Source organism: Vulpes lagopus, chromosome 23 (assembly GCF_018345385.1).
Source record: "Vulpes lagopus strain Blue_001 chromosome 23, ASM1834538v1, whole genome shotgun sequence".
NCBI classification, from domain to species: domain Eukaryota; kingdom Metazoa; phylum Chordata; class Mammalia; order Carnivora; family Canidae; genus Vulpes; species Vulpes lagopus.
Genome location: NC_054846.1, coordinates 42695400 through 42719772, shown reverse-complemented (window position 1 = coordinate 42719772; position 24373 = coordinate 42695400). Strand labels below are relative to the sequence as shown.

At 34.5% G+C, this 24373-nt stretch overlaps 1 protein-coding gene across 3 annotated transcripts in view; it reads left to right on the top strand.

The window, feature by feature from the left end:
• Nucleotides 1–24373, top strand: part of SYT1 (synaptotagmin 1) — a 533799-nt gene that overhangs the window by 63248 nt on the left and 446178 nt on the right. The window lies entirely within an intron of this gene.

Sequence of the window (24373 nt, the reverse complement as noted above, 5' to 3'; positions counted from 1 at the left end):
TTCTTTATAAAAGTTTCCTTAGGGCTACACAGCAAACCCAGAGAGGTACAGAATTACTTGACTTTTCTCTATGCAATTCCAAATCAACTAGGATTCTCTGAACTATGAGCTTCTGTGATCAATTGGAGATCTTGAACTGGACTGTCCCTTATACTGAGCATAGGAGACAGTTCTGTATTTTCCACACCACTGTCCCAGTATGTACCAGCATTTCCATACAATGTATGTGCTCAACAAGTTACAGTAAATGCATAACGAAAGGAATCGTTTAGCATAAAAGACTCGGAATTGCAAGACTTACCGTCAACCCTAGGCTTTGCCACTTGACTACTTCTAATTTAACATCTTAGAATGTAGGCATATTTATAAAATAACTTTCTTGGACCATTTTGAGAGAGATACATAAACAACCTTCCAAAATTATAAGTAATCATTATAGAGTCATTTCTAAAGCAGAAAGGCAGTCGTCTTCATATCCTGGAATCACAGTGTCTGTATTGAAAGAGACCTTAAAAGTCATTAAGTTCAACCATACCTCTGGTGCTTGATTATTTTTTTAAATAAATATGTGATGGATATAAAATGCGTGTTTTATTTTACACAGAAGAGATCATTAACTCTGTCCCCCCATATGTCTTAGGAACATTTCCTTTGAGTTATAGAGGAGTGTTATTTTCTGTTCTTTACTCCACTCTTTTAATCCTCACACAACTCCATTAGATAGGTGCTATTCCTATCTCTATTTCATAGACGAGGAAATCTAAAAAATAATTGTGATGTCAGTTGCCAAGGATTCACTGCTAATAAGTTGTAAAGCCTGGACTTCATCCCAGACAGCCAGGGTGCAGACAGTCTCCAGAATTTTAAGTAACCATAACCAGCACAGCATACTGTCCCCAGGTGAAGTGGGATGTGGGAATCTCCTTTGCTCCCTGCATGTAATTGAAGAACCAACTTTCTAATTTTAATAATTTAAATTTAAATTAAATAGCTACATGTGGCTAGCAGCCACATAGTGAGCACTTATTGAACAATGCAGTTCTAGGTTTAGATCAAGTCTCTCCTGTTTTCTTTCTTCGGCATATATGAAAACTGCATTTATATGTGCGGCACTCTCCCTGGTTGGAGCCAGGCAAGACAAAGTAGTGGTAGGAATTTAGAACAGTACAAATAATTCCTGTATACCTTCACTTGTAACCTCCAAGGTTAATTCCCTCTCTGTGTATGTGTATGATTATTTCCCTGAACCATCTGAGAGCATACTGAAGGCATGATTCCCCTTTCCCTTATGAAATATTTAAATGTATATTTCCTAAAAATAAAGACATTATCTTAAATTAGGAAATTAGCATTTATTAGTCATAACGCTATTATCTAATCTGCAGACCTTATTCAGATTTCAGCACTTGTCCCAATAATGTCTTTTATATCCAAGCAAATGCCATCTATGCTTTGCACTTGATTTTCATGTCTCTTTAGTATCCTTTATTCTGAAACAGCTCCTCAATCTTGATTTGCACTTCATGACATAGATATTTTTTAAATGACACAGGCCAGTTTTCAGGCTTTCTCTCAATTTAGGTTTGTCCAATGCTTCCTTATTGTTAGATTTATATTGTGCACTTTCATTAGGAATAAACAATAAAGTGACGGTAGGAACAAGAGACTGATGTGTCGTTTGTGGTGCCTATCAGGAGGCACATGATGTCCATTTGTCCCATTAGGGTGATGTTAACTCTGATTACTTTGTTAAGATGCTGTCTACCAGGAAGGTGTTTGCTAGTCAAGCTTATGATCCTTTATTTCTTTTTATGCTCAATTGTCTACATTTGGACAGAGAAAGCCTTCTCAGCTGGTCCCTATATCTTTTTGACATGACTCCAACATTATTTGAGTATATCCCTTATTTCTGGCACAAGAAGAGCTTTAGACGTGTTTGTTTGTTTTTTTTAACTTTCCCCAACTATCCTTGGAATCAGTAATTTTCCCAAAATGCCTAGATTTCTTTTTGTTCTTTTAGATTACTTTTTGAAAGAAAGGTATTTTGAAATCAAGATCTTGGGACCAGTTATGCTTCTTGTCACTGCTGGATGTGATTGTTCTTAGGCCTTCTGCAGATAGAACTAGGAAGTACACATACACTCATCGTGTACATATGGTACCTATACCCAAATCCCTGCATGTTTTGTATTATATAACTATATATCTACATGTTTCTGTATCTTAAAAGCCATAAATTCAAACTGATATGTCACGGTGGAGTTCCCATATAGGAACTCTCTTCTCTGACAGTATAAAACCAAAATTGAATGTATTTGTTCATTCCTAAGATACAAAAAAAAAGTTTCTAAATTATTAACCCATGAATCTGAGAAAAGATGGCTACTATGCAGTATTTGTTTAGAATTCTTTATGTCTTCAGACTGAGGATATATAGTCCAAATAATTTAAAAGTCACCTGAAATCTCCCTTCTGCCCCCATTGCTGATATTCATAGGAAATTTAACTCTTCTGTGTTTTTTTTTTAGTTTCTACATTTTTTTCTACTCCCAGTCTTGTCTATTTTTTTTTTAAAGTAAGTCAAACATTACAAATTTCTCAAAGTTAAAACTGTACCAGGAATTACACTCGAAAGTGTTATTCCTTCCACATTTTCTTCATAAAAGTTTAGAGGAGGTTATTAATAATGTGATAAATGTTTAAATTTTGTACAGCACCTGGTACCTATTCAGGTCCCCCAAAAGTCTGATCTAGCTGCTCATTGAATAATATTGCTTTACCTATGTTCATGCTTCATATCTTTTCCCCTCATCTATGAAACCAATTAGAATGCAAGTATGTGAAAATGCTTCTAGAGCTTGGGTATTTGATACCTTACTAGTAATTGATTATTTGAATCTTTGTTACAATTGATCACAAAACACTATTGTGTTTAGTTTCCTAATTAAGAATTACTGGATGGTTTTATTCCTTCAAAAGTAGAATATGGTTATTGCATCTAGGATAAGCATGATGTTATTGCAGGAGTAATGTACAAAACATATCAGTCAGGCCTCATTTCAGTGGTTCCTTAAATGTGAAGAAAATAGCTGTAATTCTGTATGAAGGTTATAATTGTTAGTCAGAGTGAAACAAATAAAGAGTCCTGAGGCATGCCTGAAGAAATGAGCGCATTACATGCTTAACTAATTATGAGTGATAAGGTTTCCAGATTAGGTCATGCTCCACAAAAGGAAGGGAGGAAGAAGTATTACATCATTAGAATCACTTTCATTTTTAATGAATTTCTCTTACGAAAAAGCTTTGTTTCTTGGAAGCATTACTGCATTTCCCTCCCGAATTCTGTGCATACTTTAAACTAGTCATTCTATTATGTATATGTTGCTAATAGTATTTGATAAATATTTCAGAGAACAGATTTCTTGTCATGGTTAAACATTTGCAGTAAAAATCCTGGATCAAATTTGAAGCATTTCTTCCATTGGGAGAAATATATATATTTCTTTTTATGATCACATAAAAGTTACTACATTTCATAAAAAAAAATTTTAAGACACATTTGATTTTACTGTGATTTTACAACTAAGCAATAGAAGAAACAAGGAAAAGTGTATTTATAGAGAACTCATAAATGACAAAAGTAACTATGAATCTAAAACATTTAAGCTTATGGAAAGTAAATACAGAGGATATAGCAAGACCAAAAATATTACATTTTATCATGTAGAGATCAACAACATGACAATCTCCCTAAGATGGTTACTTTTAAATACTCTTTCTACTTTCTTGATAGTATATCAAAACATATTTTCTTGTCCCTATCTTAATAGCAGTGGGAACTTAAGGTCATTAAATTAAATGCAAGTTGCACACACTTAAAATGTTAGTTCTAATACATTTTTAGTAAATGTCATTTCTCAATTTTAAAGAGAAAATTTAACATACTATATGTTAAATATGTATATATTTATATATATAAATATATATATTTTAAGATTTTATTTATTCATGAGAGACACAGAGAGAGAGGAGCAGAGACACAGGCAGAGGGAGAAGCAGGCTTCTTGCAGGGAGCCCAATGTGGGACTGGATACTGGATCCTGGGACCCTGGGATCATGACCTGAGCCGAAGGTAGATGCTCAACAGCTGAGCTACCCAGGTGCCCCTTTAGCATAGATATATTAAAATTTCTTTCTTTATGAATAAGCATTTTCTAATATATCTCCAGTTTCACTACAAATTTTTTAAAGCAAGACAAAGCTGTGTCTTAGTTGTTTAGTACCCAGTTTCCACATTTGTGGATCTCATCTTCCAAATGAGGTACATACAGCAGCCCCTCAGAACCCAACTCTTCTGCATGCCATGGTTTCCCTGCACCACCAGCCCTTCTGAAGATTTCTTTCTCATGCATCCTTTATATGTCCACCTCTATCCTTGCTGCTGGAGAGGAACTTTCAGTTATCATCACCAGATGTCTTTGGGGTCCAGCTGCATACTGTCCCCCAAGATTTCCTTGGGATGCTTTTGGAAACCCAATCTTTATTTAAGTTATTTCTGTGAGAAATTGAGGTGCAATGTTCAAAGCAATTTAGCTATAAGTTTTAAGACTACCGTGGATAATAACTTTAAAATTTTTATCTCTCATCATTGTGATATTTCCCATTCTTTAAGTGGGACCAGGGGATCATGCCTAAATTTTCTTGGTCCTTTTGAAATACTTTTCCAAATATCTAGAATAGGTTTATAACTACCTAATGTTATCCCCCTCCTTTTTTGGTCTGAATTAAATATTGAAGAGAAATTATCCTAATAACTTTCTTTTCCTTCTCCAAATGAAATTATTATCATGGCAAAGAAAAACATTTATTAGCTTTTCCAGTTCCATTGCAATAAGGTTTTCAGTAGATATCAGGAAACTCATCAGACCCCTATTAGTACAAAGCTTGCTTTTCTCTCACCTGATTTTGTAATTATCATTAGGAATAAAGCACCCATAGCCTCCAGCCAGGCATCTACAGCACAGCATACCCCCTTAACAGGATGCTTCTGTCTGCATTTTTATTAATTTCTCCCAGTGCTCCTCTATGCTTCTTCTAAAAAATATATAGATTCCTTGATACCATATGTTACAGTATTTCTCTCCTCTTTTCCCTACTGGGATTTGAAACTGTGTACTTAAACTCAAAGTAAATAATACTAATTGACACAATTTTAAAAAATCTGCTATTGTAAGATGGGCGAAAGTATAGCTTTGAAAGATGTAAGTTATAAACAGTAGTAAAAGAGTTTTGGACATTTTCTCTTGGCTGATCTCATTAGTAATTATTGTAGGAGTCATTTGACACTCCATTTTAAAGTGTGAATATTTGATTCATGCTCAACGGGGAATAATTTATATATCATATGGTGATTTACCTTTGGGTATAATTCATTATCCCTGCATTTAATAATTTCTAAAAGATGATACAATTGAAGAATACAGATATTTTTATTTCTATGCTTATTTTGCCCTTGGATCAAGTAAGTAATATTCCACCACTAAATTCAGCTTAAAAAAAAAAAAGGTCACAGAAAAGTGATGACCTTAGAAAAGTTTGTGACTTCATTAAAAAAGAGAAAAAAATAAGAAACAGAAGAAAAAATTCAGAATTTGGGAGACAGAAATGATATAACAAATAGGGCATGTCAGAAAATCTGAGAATGTTGTTATTGATAGTTATGCTTTAAAAATATAGTAAATTTTAACACATTCTGAATCATGAATATAATCACATTGGGAGTTATCTTGTAGGGATCATCTTAATCTAGCTCATACGTCCATTTTGAGAACAAATTAAAAGCTTCTGTTTAATTTTTCTTGTGATTATCTGGAAATATGGTGAACAGTTTTAATCTAAAATTTCCTGTGTAAAAAGAGAATAAATTAGAAATAATGCTGATGAAGCTAAAGATCAGAGACTCTAGGCAATAACAAGGAACCCAGTATGAAACCAAAGTTTAAAAATGTTAGAAATCTAAAGCTTAAAGAGAAAATCAAGTCCTGTATTTCAGGAAGGATAATAAAGCAAAATGTTATCAGTTGGATCATATCAAAGAATGTGGTATTATTTTACCATAATAGTTACAGTTGATCATTCCAGTCTGAACACTGTAGCTAGAATGTGACACCGTGACCATCTGGTACCATAACCCAACTTACATCTAATTCAGTTCTTTTTTTTTTTTAAGATTTTATTTATCTGAGGGAGAGAGAGAAAGAGCAAGAGCCTGGGCAGGTGGGGAGGAAGGGCAGAGAAGAGGCCGACTCCCCGCTGAACAGGGATTCCCCACCTGGGGCTCCATCCCAGGTCCCTGGGATCTTGACCTGAGCCCAAAGCAGATGCTTAACTGACTGAGCCACCCAGGTGCCCCCTAATTCAGTTCTATTCTAACCATGATTTAAGTAAGCATCTGCTAGTCACAGGGTAGTTTTAAGAGGGAACTTAAGACTGCTAACCAAAAACAAAACAAAAAGTAGCATTGCAGAAAATTACATATAGTGTGTCCTGTGTCTGACTTAATAATAAAGGAAAACTGAATAAATACACAAAAAGTCACTAAGAGTAATTATTTGGGGGAAGGTAGAATTTTTATTCAGTAATTGTATTTTCAAACGCTTCTTACTCATGAATGATCATCAATTAGCAGTTATCACCTATCTGATTAAGAAAAGATAATTTTTTCAAAAGATAAACTTTACAGAAAAGCCAGATGATATAAGAAAGCCAGAGAATCGATAGTCAAAACATGACAACTATCTAGCCACATGACTTCATAGATGTCACATATTTCTTCTGAACCTCAGTGTTCTTATCTGGAAAATATGATCGATACCAAAATCACCAAGCTAAAAGGTTGCAATGTATGAGAAAGTGCTTTATAAGCTGCAAATAGCAAAATACCTTTGGTAGTAATATATGTACAATTTTTATATTAAAATATAATTAATATGCCATGTTAGTTTCAGAAGTACAACATACTGATTCAACTATTCTGTATATTACTCAGAGCTCATCAAGATAAGTGCACTTTTAATCTCCTTTGTTCTCTGTCGTTGAGGTTTCTTTTTTTTTGTTTCTTGTTTTCTTTTTTGGATTCCACATATAGGTAAAACCATTCGGTATTTGTCTCTCTCTGACTTATTTCACTTAGTATTATGCACTCTAGGTTTATCCATGTGGTCACAAATGGTAAGGCATTATGATTTTTTTATGGGTGAGTAATATCCCATTATGTGTGTGTTACACACACACACGTATATATAACATCATTGTTTATCTATCAATAGATATTTGGTTTACTTCCATACTTTGTTGAAAATAATGCTGCAATAAATACACTGATGCCTAGATCTTTTTGAATTAGTGTTTTTGGCTTTTTTTTTTTGTAAGTATCCATTAGTGGAATTATAAATTGTATGGTATTCCTATTTTTAATTTTTTCAGGAACCTCCTTATTGTTCTACATACTGTTGTCTACAATGGGTGTATCAATTTACATTCCCACCAACAAACAGTGTAGAAGGGTAGTTTTTTCTCTACATGCTCATCAACACCTGTTATTTATCTTTTTGATTTTAGTCATTCTAGCCAACATTTGTTATTTCTTATCCTTTTGAATCTAGCCATTCTGACAGGTGTAAGGTGATATTTCATTGAGGGTTTAATTGCATTTTCTTGAGATTAGTGATGAGCATCTTTTCATGGTCTGTTGGCCTTGAGTAGGTCTTCTTTGGGAAAATGCTAGTGTGGTCCTCTACCCATTTTAATCAGATTATTTAATTTTTTGGTATCGAATTTTATAGATTATATACTTCAGGTATTAGCCCCTTATCACATATGTTATTTGCAAATAACTTCACCCATTCAGTAGGTTGCCTTTTCATTTTGTTGATGACTTCATTATGTAAAAGCTTTCTGTTTTTGCTTCTATTCCCCTTGCCTGTGGGACTACTGTAGAAAAAATGTTGCTAAGACTAATGACAAAGAAATTACTGCCTATGTTTTCTTCTTATATTTAACTCTTTAATCCATTTTGAGTTTATTTTTGTGTGTGATGTAAGGAAGCTGTGTAGTTTCATTCTTTTGCACATAGCTGTCCAGTTTTTCCAGCACCACTGAAGTGAAGAAATTGTCTTTTCCCCATTGTATATTCTTGCCTACTTTGTCATAAATTAATTGACCGTATTAGCATGGGTATGTTTCTAGGCCCTCTATTCTGTCCCACTGATTTGCATGTCTATTTTTGTTCCAAGACAATTGTGTTTTTATTACTCCAGCTTTGTATTGTATCTTGAAATCTGGGATTGTAAAATCTTCAGCTTTGTTCTTCCTCAAGATTATGTTGGCTTTGAGGCCTTTTGTGGTTCCATACAAATTGTAGGATTATTTGTTCTAGTTCGTGAAAAATGGTGCTGGCATTTTGATAGAGTTTATATTGAATTTGTAGATTGCTTTGGGTAATATGGACATTTTAACGATGCTAGTTCTTTCAGTCCATGAACATGGAATATCTTTCTACTTGTGTCATCTTTAATTTTTCATCAATGTTTTATAGTTTATAGTCCTGAAAACAGGACTTTCACTTCCTTGGTCATGTTTATTCCCAGGTTGTGTGTGTGTGTATGTGTGCAGTTGTAATTGGGATTGCTTTCTTAATTTCTCTTTCTGCTACTTCATTACTAGTGTATAAAAATGCAACAGTCTTCTGTATATTAATTTTGTATCCTACAACTTTACTGAATTCATTTTTCAGTTCTAGTAGTTTTTTGGTGGAGCCTTTAGGATTTTCTATGTACATTATCATGTCATCTGCAAATTGTAATAGATTTACTTATTTTTTGACCAATCTGGCTGCCTTTTATTCCTTTCTCTTATCTGATTTCTGTGGCTAGGATTCTATGTTCATTAAAAGTGGTGAGAGTGGACATCTTTGTATTATTCTTGATCTTAGAGGAAATGCTGTCAGTTTTTTACCCTTGAGTATGATGTTAGCTGTGAGCTTTTCATATATGGCTGTTATTATGTTGAAGTATATCCCCTCTAGACCTACTTTGTTGAAAGTTTTTGTCATGAATGGATGTTGTATATTGTCGAATGGCTTTTCTGCATCTATTGAGATGATCATATATTTTTTTTAATCCTTTCTCTTGTTAATGTGATGTATCACGCTGATTGGCAAATATTGAATCACCGCATATCCCCGAAATAAATCCTACTTGATCATAGTGAATGATTCTTTTAATGTATTGTTGGATTCAGTTTGATAATATTTTGTTGTGGATTTTTGTATCTATGTTCATCAGAGATATTGACATACAGTTTTCTATTCTTTTTTTTTCTTTGTAGTGTCTTTATCTGGTTTTAGTATTATGGTAATGCTGGTTTCATAGAATAAATCTGGAAGTTTTCCTTTTCTATTTTTGTGTAATCTTTTGAGAAGAATAAGTATTAACTCTTCTTTAAATGTCACTTGTAAAACCCTTAGTCTGTTGTTTGTTGGGAGTTTTTTAATTACAGATTCATTTTCATTACTGGTAATTGGTCTGTTCAAAAATTATATTTTTTCCTGATTCGGTTTTAGAAGGTTAAATGTTTCAAGTTTACCTATTTCTTCTAGGTTGTCCAATTTGTTGACATATAGTTTTTCATAATATTTTTATAACCCTTTGTATTTCTGTAGTGTTGGGCGTTATTCCTCTTCCTTTGTTTCTGATTTTGAGCTTTCTCTCTTTTTTTCTTGGGAAGTTTGATTAAAGGCTTATCAATTTTCTTTAGCTTTTAAAAGAAACAGATCTTTCTATTAACTTTGGCCTTTGTTCTTATTTTTCTAGTCCTTTTATGTGTAAAGTTAGGTTGTTTGAGATTTTTCTTGTTTCTTGAGGTATGCCTGTATTGCTATATACTTCTCCCTTAGAACAGTTTTTGCTGAACCTCAAAGATTTTGGACCATTGTGTTTTCATTTTTATTTCATGTGTATTTTTAAATTTCCTCTCTGATTTCTTAGGATGCTTGATAGGATTTTCATCTTCTCTAACTTATTGGGACTTGTTTTGTGGCCTAACATGTGATCTATCTTGAAGAATGTTCCAGGTGCACTTGAAAAGAATGTGTATTCTGTTTTTGGATGTGTTCGCTGTATATATCTGTTAGGTCCATCTTCTCTAATGTGTTGTACAAAGCCACTGTCTCCTTATTGATTTTTTTTGTATAGATTATCTATCTACTGATGTAAATGGGGTGTTAAAATTTCCTATTATTGTATTACTTTTACATATATTAATAATTGTTTTATCTATTTAGGTGCTCCTATATTGGGTGCATAGATACATATAACTTCTACACATTTATAATTTTAAAAATTTCTAATATTTACATAGATATCCTATTGTTGGATTAATCCCCTTATCAATGTCCTTTTGGTTCTTGCTACAGTCTTTGTTTTAAAGTCTATTTTGTCTGAATTGAGTATTGCTAGTTATTCTATATAGCTAGAGGTTGGACAGTGGCCAAAGCTTAGGCATAGTTAAATGATAACACCAAAATTTGATCTATTGAACACAATTCATCTCTTCAAACGGACATGTAATCTTGTCCATATTAGTTATCTTCTTGAAGCCTCATTTTGCTCATCTGTTAAATGAGAGTAAAAATCATAACTATTTCATGAGGTTGCCTGAAGGAAAAAACAATGTGTCTGTTATAATACTTGAGACTGAATAGATGCTCACTAAATGGTAAAAAAAAATTAAGTATGCAGAGAGCTTGCTTCTGTCCTTAACACTGAGAACTTCGATCTGCATCTTTAGAATTAAGATTGATTACTTAGAAATGAGTGAACAAATGCTTAGGCATGATGTAGATTTATTTTTCTCTTAGGAGTTATTTTAGCAAGTTTCTTTTGAGAATTTTTACAGACTATATGTAGATTTCCTATCAGCTTCATTTGTCTTGTGCCTCTTGCTGGCAACTACTTTTTGTCAATAGAGATGAGCCAATTTGTTCGATGTTGCTTTTGTGGGAGAGAGGGGTCCTTTGGGTGCAATGTGTGACTGTCATGCAGAAGATTTTCTTAATCTAATGAATTAGAGAACTGAGCATCCAGGAGAAGTAGTGTTCGTAAAAACAGAGCCTGTTTTCTGTACCCACCACTCTCATCTTAGTACAAGAACCACTTGAAGATGACTCCCATAGACATATCATGTCTGAGTGTGTATATGGATAAGTCTTTCAGTGGGTTTGGACAGCCACGTTCCCTCACTGCAAGGTCCATTTTCTTTTTATCTTTAGTGGGAGTTTGGTTTGATTTGTTTCCTCCTCTAATCTATAACATCCTCAAAATATAAATATCCAAATATAGCTTTTGGTCTGGTTTCATATTATATTTATTTTCTCCTAATTTATTACCATAATGGCTTATCTAAAGATAAAGTAAGTGTAGCTTGTACACTACACTGGCAACTTTGCTGACTTTATGTGCTTGTACCTCAGTTTCCTCATACATATTAGGAGATAGGTCACTATTTTTCACTTGTCCCACAGGATTCATTAAATGTCAAATCATGTTTGTTTTAAAATATGACATGCCTCCAAAATTATCTTGCAAAAAAGTACTGATTTTAAAAGGATCCCTATGGTAGTTAAGCTGTCTGTTTAAAATATTTTGCCTTCAATTTTATTTAAAAAACAAAATCCACTTCTAGTTAAGTTTGCAATGTGAAATTTTAAAAATTTGTGTAAATAGTAACATCACAGAAACAGAAATCTCATTTTGTTCAATTGTATAGCCATCGTTTATTTCTTAACTATCTTTGTAACTTTCTTTTCACCTGCCTGTTAGGGAACATAGGAATTAGCTCTTGAAGAGTTCTCATATCAATTCTTACAAGTAAAAATAAAAAATTATATAAAATTATACATTTTATTTACTTAGATAAGAGGCAGTTCCTTCAATTCAGTTAAACTGATTCTTTTTTTTTTTTTAAGATTTTATTTATTTATTCATGAGAGACACAGAAAAAGAGGCAGAGACAACCAGAAGGAGAAGCAGGACTCAATCCCAGGACCCTGGGATCATGCCCTGAGCAAAAGGCAGATGCTCAACCACTGAGCCACCCAGGCATCCCTAGATATTTTCTTAAAGATTCTATTTGTTTATTTGAGAGGGAAAGAGAGAGCACGTGGGAGGAGGAGCAGAGGGAGAGGGACAAGCGGACTTCACACTGAGCATGGAGCCTGATGCAAGGCTTGATCCCACCATCCTGAGATCATGACCTGAACCAAAATCAAGAGTAGGAGGCTTATTAACTGATTAAGCCACACAGATGCCCCAACTGTTACTACCTTCTGAAACACACACACAAAAAAAAAACCTCAGAAAGTCTTACTCATGTAAAAAACTAACAAAAAACAACAACAACAAAAAAAACTTTAAAGTTCTATCTACATAAATCAAATCTTTGCCACATCAAGATATCCAAAATTAAAAGGTTATTAGGCATCATTCTTAGTATCCTTAAAACTTGTTTAGTTTTAAGGAAAGCCATAAGCAATCAAGTAATATTTTTAACTTTCCTCTTCTTTGAACCGGTGTGCCTGTTGAAGAAATATCTAGGTCATAGCTAATACACTCATCTCTCTTATATCATCTTGTATACTCTCTGTGTTGGGATGTACATGTTTAGATGAATCTGTGTGACTATTATCAGAGTCATCTTGACTCTACTAGTCTATCAACTTCTGTGAGCCTGACTGTTCTCAAAAAATTTATTGATCGAGGTATAGAGTCTCTAAAATATCCTAACTTGAAGAAGTCTAAAGAAGTAAAACAAACAAACAAAAACTCTCTATCCTGCTAAATAAAAATTTAGTCATGTATTATCAAAAGTAGTCCAGGAATGCATTTCTTGAGGCTTCTAAGTCCTTCAATTTAACAATACAAAAAATTTAAATGTTTCTTGAGGTAGCATTTATTTCCATCCTAAACTACTTGTCAAGTGTAGACCATGTGATACAGTATTAGTATTTTTCTAATACAGTCCATTAAATTCATCCCATTTGAAAGAGTGGAGAAATGAGAGTAGTCGAATATCCTCAACTTCGTGTGTCAGAACCCCTTGGAGACTATACATTTTAGGAATAGTTTAATACTTTCTGAATACTTACCATAAGCTTCTATACAGATATTAGCAAGAAATCTAGAGGGTAAATTTTCTTTATACATCCTTTGGCTTTTTGAGAGAGAAAGAGATAAAGTGGAATCCCTCCTGATTTAGAAATTTTTAAAAATGCCTGGTTTGTATATTTAGTTCTTTTCGGGAAATTCATTAGAAGAATTTGTGGATAATCTATATTTAACAAATGCAGTTTATATGTCTTATAGGTCATGGTCTCTCTAATGAAAGAACATTTGTTCAAATCTCTTTACTCAATAAAGATGTTTTAAAATTTGCCATTTATAAAATATTTTGTTTGACCCTTACAGCAATCCTCTGGGGTGAGTAAAAACAGTATTATTATATTTCTTTCTGGAGTTGTTGCTAACTGATTCCTGACCCAGAGTCAGTACCAGTCCATTCCACTTGTGAAAGACCTAAGAGTCAACTAAGGAAACATGAACTGAGATATTAAAACCGTTGTTTCTACCTCACATCTAGAATTGAGAAAGCGTGTCACCCAATCAAAACAGATTGTCTATGTACTATCAAACTAGATATTGAAGTCAAAAATCTAAAGAACCAAATATATAAAAATAAATATGAGTTGTTTTTGGAAAGACAATATACAACCCTGTCTTGAGAGTACAGTAGAAGCACAAGAAGCAGCTGTGGGACCCTCAGATTCCCTGGAGGCAAATAATATCTCGAATTTACAGATTCTTACAGGTCATACGGAAATATTACATGTTAGTAATTGAAGTTTGAAAAGCCAAAGGGTCATCCTCTGGTTAGTACTGCACAGAAATCATGTCTTGCCTAGTAGGTTTAGATTTTGTTGTGTCTATTTCCAGTGAAAGAAGGAGAGGAGCTTTAAGATGACTAAAATTTGAATCTTAGATAATTTGGAATCTGTCTTTGAACAGAAGAACAACCATAGGGAGCAATTAGGCTTCCTGTGATGACATCAGAGACACCTTATCCCCTGAGTGGCACCGGTTGCATTTCTCAAGAAGGTTAGTCTAAAGTCTGAGGTAGATTCTCCACTGATAAGATTCTGAGAGGTGAGTTTTGGGTCTCCCTGATTTATGGAATCATTTATTCAGTTAATAAATTTAGCTCCTGCCATTAGGCAGAATGCAGTACAACGTAGATATGGCTCAAGTTCTGTGCAAACTTAAAATGTTATTGCTTTACTAAAAATAATATTACTTATGAGAAGGGAGGCTCAATATAATATAAAAGAACGGAGGTAGGACCCCTCCATAAGAGGAGACAAATCCACAAGAATAGAAGTTGAAGTGTGGGTTCAGGTTGGGCAAATAAAAATGAGATTAATGGCTCTTTATTTATGTTGAGAATTAAGGTGGTTGGGGAGGAAGAAATCTCCCATTATGTTACTCCTAAGATTCACATGCTTTTACGTATTGGTTTCAGTTAGTTATTTGCCAGTGAGAGTTGTTGTTTTTTAACTTTTAAGAATTTTTTATTTAAATTCAATTTAGTTAACATATGGTGTATTATTAGTTTCAGGGGTAGAATTTAGTGATTCATCAGTTGCATATAACACCCAGCGCTCATTACATCAAGTGCCCTGCTTAATGCCCATCACCCAATTACCCGATCCCCTATCTACTCCTCCAGCAGAGAGAGCTTTTAGATAGCAGTTAAGGGAAATCTGTAAGTCAAAACAAAAAGAGATAATCCTTAGTATACCAAATTATTAGAGATAAGAACATATATTAAGAAATTTGCTGTACAGTCATTTGAAAGGGTGTATTGTAGCCATCTTAGCTAGCTAGTCATATAGATAAAGGCTCATCTTGATCAGCCATCTGAAAACCTGTACTTTGACAGTCTCAAAAAATATTTCAAAGTAAAAGACTCAGATTTTCCTTGAATAAAATAAAAAAAGGTATAGTAACTAAGCAAGGCTTTGGAGATAAGGTAGGAAAGAATTGTAAAGAAAGTCAAGTATTGAAGTTCATTGTATTTAAGTTACTTTTAGTCACTTTCAAAGTGGTAAAGTTAAAAAAAAGAAACAAAGTGGTAAAGTTAGGAGAAAGTTAAGTTTTGTGTTCAAAGAATGTATAGTTTAAAAGGAAAATTTCAGTGTAGAAACATTCAATTTGGAAATGTTTACTTCTTGAAGAACATCCTGTTCATGCTTCTTTATTTGTGATGGTAGTTAACCAGCATTATCTTTAAGTTTGCTAGTAACTTGAACACTATGATTTTTTAACTTAAACCCTAAGGAGTCAAGTTCAAATGATGGCTTGTATGCTCGTTATTATATAATTGAAAATTTCAACCTTGCTTTTTTAAGGTTTTGAAAATCATTACATGAATGTTTCATCTGTAAAACAGCTTTAAGTATAATCCTTATGAATTGACTTTGCAGATATGCCCTTTTTTTTTTGTTTTTGTTTTGTTGTTTTTTCTCTCTCTCTTTAAAAGGAGTATTTATAGGTAGGTAGCATTAGGAGAGTTTAATTGCAATTTTTTCCCTATAAAGATGCCAAACTTTCATGTTCACTAATTTTCTCTGAATGTAACCCAGTGCTACAACTTTGCATGAACAAGCAAGGAAGCCTTAATTCAAGGCTTCTGCATTAGGAGAAACCAGAACTCAATCTGAGTTCTACTCCACTGAAACAAGGGCAAGAGAATTTTAATGGTCAGGTGGAGGCTTCTGTTTGCTAACTGGCTTTACGTACAGGAAAAGGAAACTTTCCCCTATCCCACAAGACAGGAGATAGTTTTACAACTTGGACCAGGCCAGCTAAAGATAGGGGCATTATCTTCCTTGGTGATTAAATTTTAAAGGGATGGCTTCCAGATTCTTGAGGAAGACTATTGTGGGTGGTAAAACCGGTAAGAAGCTTTTAAAAAGATTTACATCTCAAAGGAGCACAGAAGGATTTTACAGTTACAAGCTTTCTAAAATGCCCTTAGAAAAGAGAAATCAAAGGCCTAGAATTAGGAAGAAGACTCTGAAGTTTAGTCAAGTTGAAGGAAGCCATCTTGATCAATATATTAGGTTGTAATAATTATGCTACAATTTGGACTTCTTTGCCAAGGTTCTTTGTCGACCTGGGTATAAGGTATTTGGATATGGAAAAGGGGAGGATAAATAGTGATGATGCTTTTGGTACTCTACTCTCTGTTACCCAGTTTCTTGAGAGGCTGCCTTTTATGACTTTTAAATGTTATAGTTTGAGAAATTAGATTTTATCTTATAAATGAACAAAACTGAAATCCTATCTTAAATTATTAGAATTGCACAGAAAAGAATGATCATAGAAATACAATTAGTAGTACTTTTAGTACTTTCATTGAACATACCATCATGATGCATAAAAAAGAGACATGGTTGTAATATAAAGACAAACAAATTAAGGTAAGTCATGCTGAACAATTACTTAAATAGCCATATTCTTATACCAGGAGCTTCTTATTTTCAAACTGGAATTAAAGATTGTTTACGTGCCATTTTGTCAAGGAGACAGAAATAATTATAAATTCTCTTAATCCTTCAGATTCTTTTAAACAAAAAGCCTCACTTTAAAAGATTTTGTCATGCTCTAATGCTGAAACATTGTTCAGAACAAAATAGCTCATAAAAATGTTGATAAGTGCTACCTAGATAATTCTTAACTCTCTGAAAGCTAGAATGCTCCAATATCTTTTTTTTTTTTTTTTTTTTTTGAGTGCTGTTAAAGATCACTGAGTATGGTTTTCCAGTTACTTGGGGAAGATATTCCTGAAATCCTAATTTTATGCCGTTTACTGTGATGCTGACCATACAAGATAATATGAAGATGTGAGGCAGTATCAGTAAGGATTTAGAACTGTGAATCTTGGGACCCCTGGGTGGCGCAGCGGTTTGGCGCCTGCCTTTGGCCCAGGGCGCGATCCTGGAGACCCGGGATCGAATCCCACATCGGGCTCCCGGTGCATGGAGCCTGCTTCTCCCTCTGCCTGTGTCTCTGCCTCTCTCTCTCTCTCTCTGTGACTATCATAAAAAAAAAAAAAAAAAAAAAAAAAACTGTGAATCTTTGAGCTGTATTTTAAAGAATTATAGCAAAAGCCTAAAATCATCTTATTCTTGCTTTCCTTCTTTCTTTGTTTCCTTCTGCCATCCCTTTTCAGCTGAATTCTTAGGATCTCCTTCCTCTCTCTTCCTTTCCAATTTTTTCCCTCTATTTCTTTCTCCTTTGACACTGATCTTTGCTAGGAAAACAGGACATTGAAAGAATATATAACTTCAAACAGCTATCAGGGAATAAGCTCTTAATTATGCCAGTACTCGGTAAGCCATGTCTGAAGATGCAACTTTTCCTCTGGGTTTAATAGGATAAAGCTAGTAGTGGAATAGAAATTGAGAAATGTGGTCCAACTGATAAGGAAACCTCGCCATAAAGTATGAATTAGCAGCAGTTTGCAAGATTTACTTCTGGAGTATTTCATCACTGTTATAGCACCTATTTTATCCTTTGACTTCTATGGACATATCACCTAAGTTAGTGACCCTCCAGCTATTTGCACAGGTGCAAGAAAGTGGAGGGGGCTGAACTATACACACAGACACACAGACTCTCACACACACATAAGCCTGCCAAACATACTAGATGATAGAAAGAATAACTCATCAATGAGGTAAATGTTATATAGTCCTGTGACTCATCATTCATGATTTACTCATTTCAAAATTACTTTTTAATTTGTTTTATAAGTCGACAGATTGGACCAGAGGCATAAATCTAAGCTATCCAGGAGGTGTAACTCTACAGTAACACTATGGGAACAGCTGCTGTGTTTGTGTGCCTCATATATAGGTTGCTTTTGTCGATCTTAATGATGACAGAGCCAATTAGCAGATTAGAAATTGCCAGAAATCAGGGATACCTTGCTTAAGAATCACTAAAAATGAAAAGTATTCTGCAACTGCTATTCTTTGTTATTCTTTATTCATCTAAGAATTTGTAGAATAAGAGTGTTATGTGTGTAAACATCTGCTGCTTCGGGAGAGCATCTCTCATGCAGTTGCCAAATGACAAGGAGAGACACTTTATGAATCTGGAAAGACCTTAGGATCTATGGCACTGCTGAATTTCCTACCACAGATTAAAACTTTTAATCAGTATTTTTAAATAAAATAAACCTAGTTCTTAAAATGATCTGTTGAATAGTTTGACATAGAAGAAAGCATCTAAAAGGATATTTCATTTATTTATTTATTTATTTATTTATTTATTTATTTATTTATTTATTTTTATTTATTTATAATAGTCACAGAGAGAGAGAGAGAGAGAGGCAGAGATACAGGCAGAGGGAGAAGCAGGCTCCATGCACCGGGAGCCTGACGTGGGATTCGATCCCGGGTCTCCAGGATCACGCCCTGGGCCAAGGGCAGGCGCCAAACCGCTGCGCCACCCAGGGATCCCAAAGGATATTTCATTTAAATGTAAATGTGGACTATGAGTTATTAAAGAGAATGTGCCTTTCGTATTCTTGTTTTCTAGACACCTGGGATCAAAGTCACCTTTGGAACTTGCAAAGGAAGCTTCTAAACTTAAATCTTACTGTTAGGATTTAAGTTCTTTATTTTCATTGCCAAAAGACAAATGCTACCTGAAGCTTTATCTGTAGCATTAATTTTCCCGTAAAGACAAGGGAACTGAATTAACAGGGGAAAGGGTAGGACTCTGGAACATTTAGGTCATGGCTTTGGAATCAGAGCTCTCAGCAGTTTCGTGCTTTGTGGATAATTAAAATCGATACAAAATAATTACACAGCTAGAAGGATCTCCAGATACTTAATCCAGTCCCTTGCCTCTAGAAGAAACTAGCTGTAGTCTAAACTAACCTCCTCACAGGCATTTAGGTTGTTAGGTGAGAAATGGGAATCCTAGATTCACCTCCTACACTTACTTAGAACATTGCAAATGTGGCTTGGTAGTAAGAGAGTGTTTTTATAAGTGTGATGAAAATATCCTACAACGGTCTTCTACAGTCCCGAGATTAGCAATAGAAGGTCATGATGGCCAAAATGACACTTACTTTCTTATAATCACATTGACAGAGATTTTAGGATTTCTGACCATGTCCCATCTGCTAAGTGGTTTTGCCATTTTTAGTGTCTATTACCTCATATCTTAAAAGTACAGATTAAGGGCAAATTCCTCCATGCAACTTTACTAATCTCAACGCCTATTGGTTATTTTATTTTTGCTTCTTTAATAAGGATTTTAGGATGTAGAAATAAAGCACAGGTATAGATAACCATATAAAATAGCATTTGCTGTCTCTCCACCATAATGAAAAATCCTTGAGTGCTAATTCCTGGAGCCTACCACAAAGATCTCTACTTAGTCATTATCCAGTAAATGCTGGTTCATATTATTTTCTAAATTTGGTTGAAACTAATTCTCCTTATCATTTGTCCTCTGGGGAGATGAGGTCAATGGTGAGAAGTGTTGAGTGCCTTGGCTGATTTTAATTCTCTATTTTGACATTATGTTTCTCTTTACTTCACTTTTAAGGTTCCTTCTTTGTTTTGTAGAGGTCAGATATCATAAGTTCAAAGTAAAACAAATATTTCCAAGTTCCATTAATGTTCCACTTTCTTCCAAGTAAAATTTAATGTGACAAAATTAGTGTACAACAAAAGATTTTGGATAGTCTTTTGGAGTTCAGCTTTATTTTTATTTTTTAAAGATTTTATTTATTCATGAGAGACACAGAGAGGCAGAGACATAGGCAGATGGAGAAGCAGGCTCCCTGCGGGGGGCCTGATGTGGGACTCGATCCCAGGACCCCAAGATTATGCCCTGAGCCAAAGGCAGACGCTCAACCACTGAGCCACCCATGTGTCCCTCAGTTTTATTTTTTAGATGCACCATTCCTAAGGAAAAGGGCAATGGTTCTTCAAGGTTTTGTAAAAAAGTAGAATCCAAAATCCCTGAAGTAATGTGTCAAATTATATTTGTGGATTATTCCAAGGATACCTGAAAGTTTTAGGGAAACTTATTACATTAATTACATGCTTTGGGAAAAAAAATGGAGAACTTTTATCCTATATTGAACTTCAGCCACCGTATGGAACTGCATCCTATTTAGACCCATTATATGTCCTTTAAGTCTGCCACCGTTGACTACTGATAAAAATACAAGATTTCTATTAAATATTTTCCATTGATTATCATGTCTACAACTAACTGCCTTCATGATCTCTTTATTTATGACCTATATCTTACATTTCTTTATGGAATGATCCTTTTTTTTTTCCCCCTTGAGATTAAACAGTTACTCCACTCATAAAGAAATTGAAGCAATCCAAGTGAAGCTGTTCTTCCCTTACACCTGGAGTCAAGTTGGGGAAGGGGAGGTTTTCAAGTGGGAATGACATTCAAAGTTACCATTCGAAGATCATCACTATCTTTTCATTCAAAACCCTTCCTCTGCACATATGCAGTCCACTGATCACTAAGGTCACCGAAACCCAGCTCACTATTTTCCTTTGACCACAAACCCAACCACCCTTTTGTACAACCTTTGTAGAGGCCCCATCAATTTATTCTAACGGTTTCAACTAACACTCCATCAACACACATCATCAAAGCTCGAGCCCAAAGAAAATACTTTTCATTTGAGTCGTTATTAGAAAAGGTCTCTATTTAGCCTACATGCCCTTCAACCCTGTAATTACCAATGTAATCTTCCCCAAACACCACATTAATCCATACAGTTGCCACCTGTTGAGTTGTCTTAGTCTGGTTTTCAGAGACCATCAAAATTGGTCCTTGACCTTTATCTGTATATATTCTTACTAATTGTTGAAGATTATAATTAATATAATAGTTCTCCAAATATGCCTAACTTTCTAAACCTCAACATATTCTCATGGCCTTTTATCCTATCCTACCCCTGCAAAAACAAAAAACAAACAAACCAAAAAAACCCACCACTCCTTTTTAGCATCCAAATTACTAAGCTTTTATGTCCTTCCTATATGAAAATGTCTGTATCCATATCAGAAGTTCCATAGAATTGCACCCCACTATTTGAAAGCATTTATTTCTTTATTTTGTGGTTAACTATGTATTTATCTAAGTCTCTTTACCTAAAATGAGGGAGCAGCTTACTGTATTAGTAGAGTATTAGTTCAGTGTCTGCCTCTAATTAGCTCTGTCTGACATCACGTTGCTCCTCTGAACTACAGTTGTATAATATGTAATACGAGGATGTCAGTTAAAATAGTGTCTTAAATTTTGCATGTATTCTATGAAATCATCAGAAACATTAACCAAGGCTTTCTGTATTTTTTTTTCCTCCATATCATTTTCGGTATAGTAGCCTGGAAATAGTTAATAATAAGTATTCATTGAATAAGAAGGAGATATTTACTAAATTACTTTGTACAGACTATAATAATTGTTAAGGAGCTAATAACCCACTTAAGGACATAGTTCTCAGTCTACTATAGTCTCAGTCAACTGTTAAAACTAGTATAAAAGCATGGCATGCCAGGTTTGGAAAAGACTTAAGTTTTAATGACAAGTTGTATGATACTGCCACTCCCACCACTTTTTTTTGGAAAAGACTTTGCCAAACCTTTCAATTATATCTCATTGTTATTGTTCTTCTGTCTTCCTGGATAGTTCTGTAATGAAACTATGTAAATTTGACTTTTTTGTTCATCATTAACAAAGCTCCATCATATGGTTTATTTTGTTTGAACTTCCTAATGAATCATAAATTAGAACTTCTTTCTGGTATACCGGTTGCCTAGAGTTGTAAATTTTGCATAATTATAGATTTTTTTTCCAAATGATGGTAGCTTAATAAACATGGCAAGATAAATCTTTCAGAAGCTCATATCCTTTTGGATTTATGCATTGATAAGCACACAGGAAAATTTACTTTATTTTTACAAGGACTTTAGAATTTTAATCTCTGAAAAGGGATATATGCCAACAGATGCTGAATTTTCAGTGTAGCCCAAATATAGCCTATGCCCAGAGGACAGTTTTCCTTTTTAAAATATTTAAATAACAGTAATCTCAACGAATACCATCCTTCCCCTCACCCCCACCTTCAGTGTGTAGTACAGGAATGATTTTGTTAGCTGTTAAAGAGATTAATTTCATTTGTCTTTGCCCTAGAGATAAAGAGTAAGCAAAAGATAGGAATAATTTTTAACAAATTAGTTACTACAAACAGTGGTTTTGATTTAAAAAATGAAAATAAATTACTAATTCAGCCTCAGGACTTTAATTTGATTTGTGTGCCATCTAATATTTGTTAGTGGGGATCCCTGGGTGGCGCAGCGGTTTGGCGCCTGCCTTTGGCCCAGGGCGCGATCCTGGAGACCCGGGATCGAATCCCACATCAGGCTCCCGGTGCATGGAGCCTGCTTCTCCCTCTGCCTGTGTCTCTGCGCCTCTCTCTCTCTCTCTCTCTGTGACTATCATAAATAAATAAATAAATAAATAAATAAATAAATAAATAAATATTAATATTTGTTAGTGGACTTGACTTTAGGCTTATCTTGGGAGTTCAGAATGCCAGTATAACAACAAAATTCCTGAAAAAATTTTACCTCATGAAAACCCCTTCAAAGAATTGTTCAAAAGATAGGTTACTTTCTTTCTGCAATAAATAAAAGATCATCGTGTGCAAAATGTGAGTGAAATGAGGTTAATTTGTATTACAGAAAGGAAATAATAAATTTAAAACAGAACTGTACCTTACTTATAATTAGCTTACCTTAATTACCTCAGTATTTGATAATTCCTTTAAATGTAATTTTGGTTAAACGTCCAACTCTTGGTTTTGGCTCAGGTCATGGTCCCAGGGTCATGGGATCAAGCCCTGCATCAGGTTCTGTGCTCAGCCTGGAGTCTGCTTGTCCCTCTCCAGACCCCTCTGCTCCTTCCCACATTTTCCCCGTGTGCACGCGTGTCCTCTCTTTCTCTCTCAAATAATTTTAAAGCCAATGTAATTTTGGAAAACTTGTGCTTTTTTGGCCAAAATTTTATTTTAATAAACACATACACATTGGCAGTGCAGCCCTCCATCATAATACTTTCTGATGATGAATATCAATATACAAACGTGTTTTATTCCTTTAGGTCTGAGACATGATTCAGCATTCAAAACTTTGTACTAAAATTAAAAAAAAAAAGTTTTTGGAGCACCTTCTGTTTTTATACACCAAAGTTTGGAAACATGTGCATGAAAAAAGACAAGTCACCTGACCACCACATTAGTTCTCATTTCTGACAATATCCTATCCTAGTAAAGCAGTTTAAAAGCAATGCACGGCCAAAGATATCTGTGTTAGAAATAATACAGCAATTCATCTCTTGGATTTGTTTTAGAATGAATAAGGGACTATTTCATAAAATATCCAAATACATCATCCATATGTGTATATGTACACATATTCATACATATGTGTTCTCTCTGGAGTTGCACAATTTCTGGTTAATCAATGATGTGCTTAGGCAAAGTTACAAAGTCAAACTCCTCTGTTCAGGAAATGAGATCAGCAGGACTTATATGAAACACTCCTGGAATCATCAGTCTTTGGTGTTAACTTAGTCACATTAGTGTTGTGCTTCACTAATGTGGGTTCTGGCCGTGAAGTCACAGACACAAATCCAACGATATATTAATGGGAAATCACTTCTGTTTGTATCAAGAGAGTAAAGGATAGATAATGGTGCTAACTGCGTTTACTCAGTTTCCCATCCACTCCCCCAGAACCGTCACGCCTCCCCATGTCCTACCTAAACTGAAGGCAGCCCTTCTTGGCCTTATTACTTTTCTAATATTTCTTATCCTCATAGGAGAAAACCTGAGGAGGAATTTTTTAAAAGTCCGATTTAAAATATATAGTTTCTGGGACACCTGGGTAGCTCAGTTAGTTAAGCATCTGCCTTTGGCTCAGGTCATGATCTCAGGGTCCTGGGGTAGAAGCCAGCATCGGGCTCCCTGCTCCTCTGTCTCCCACTCATGCTCTGTCTCACTATCTTTGTCTTTCTCTCAAATAAATAAATAAGATCTTAAAAAAATATGTGGTTTCCTCTTTAATGTCACCACTGTACTTAACATTGTTGAAAGAAAAACCCTGAATCTTTTTTTAATGTTACAGCAGACTTTATAAATGAGG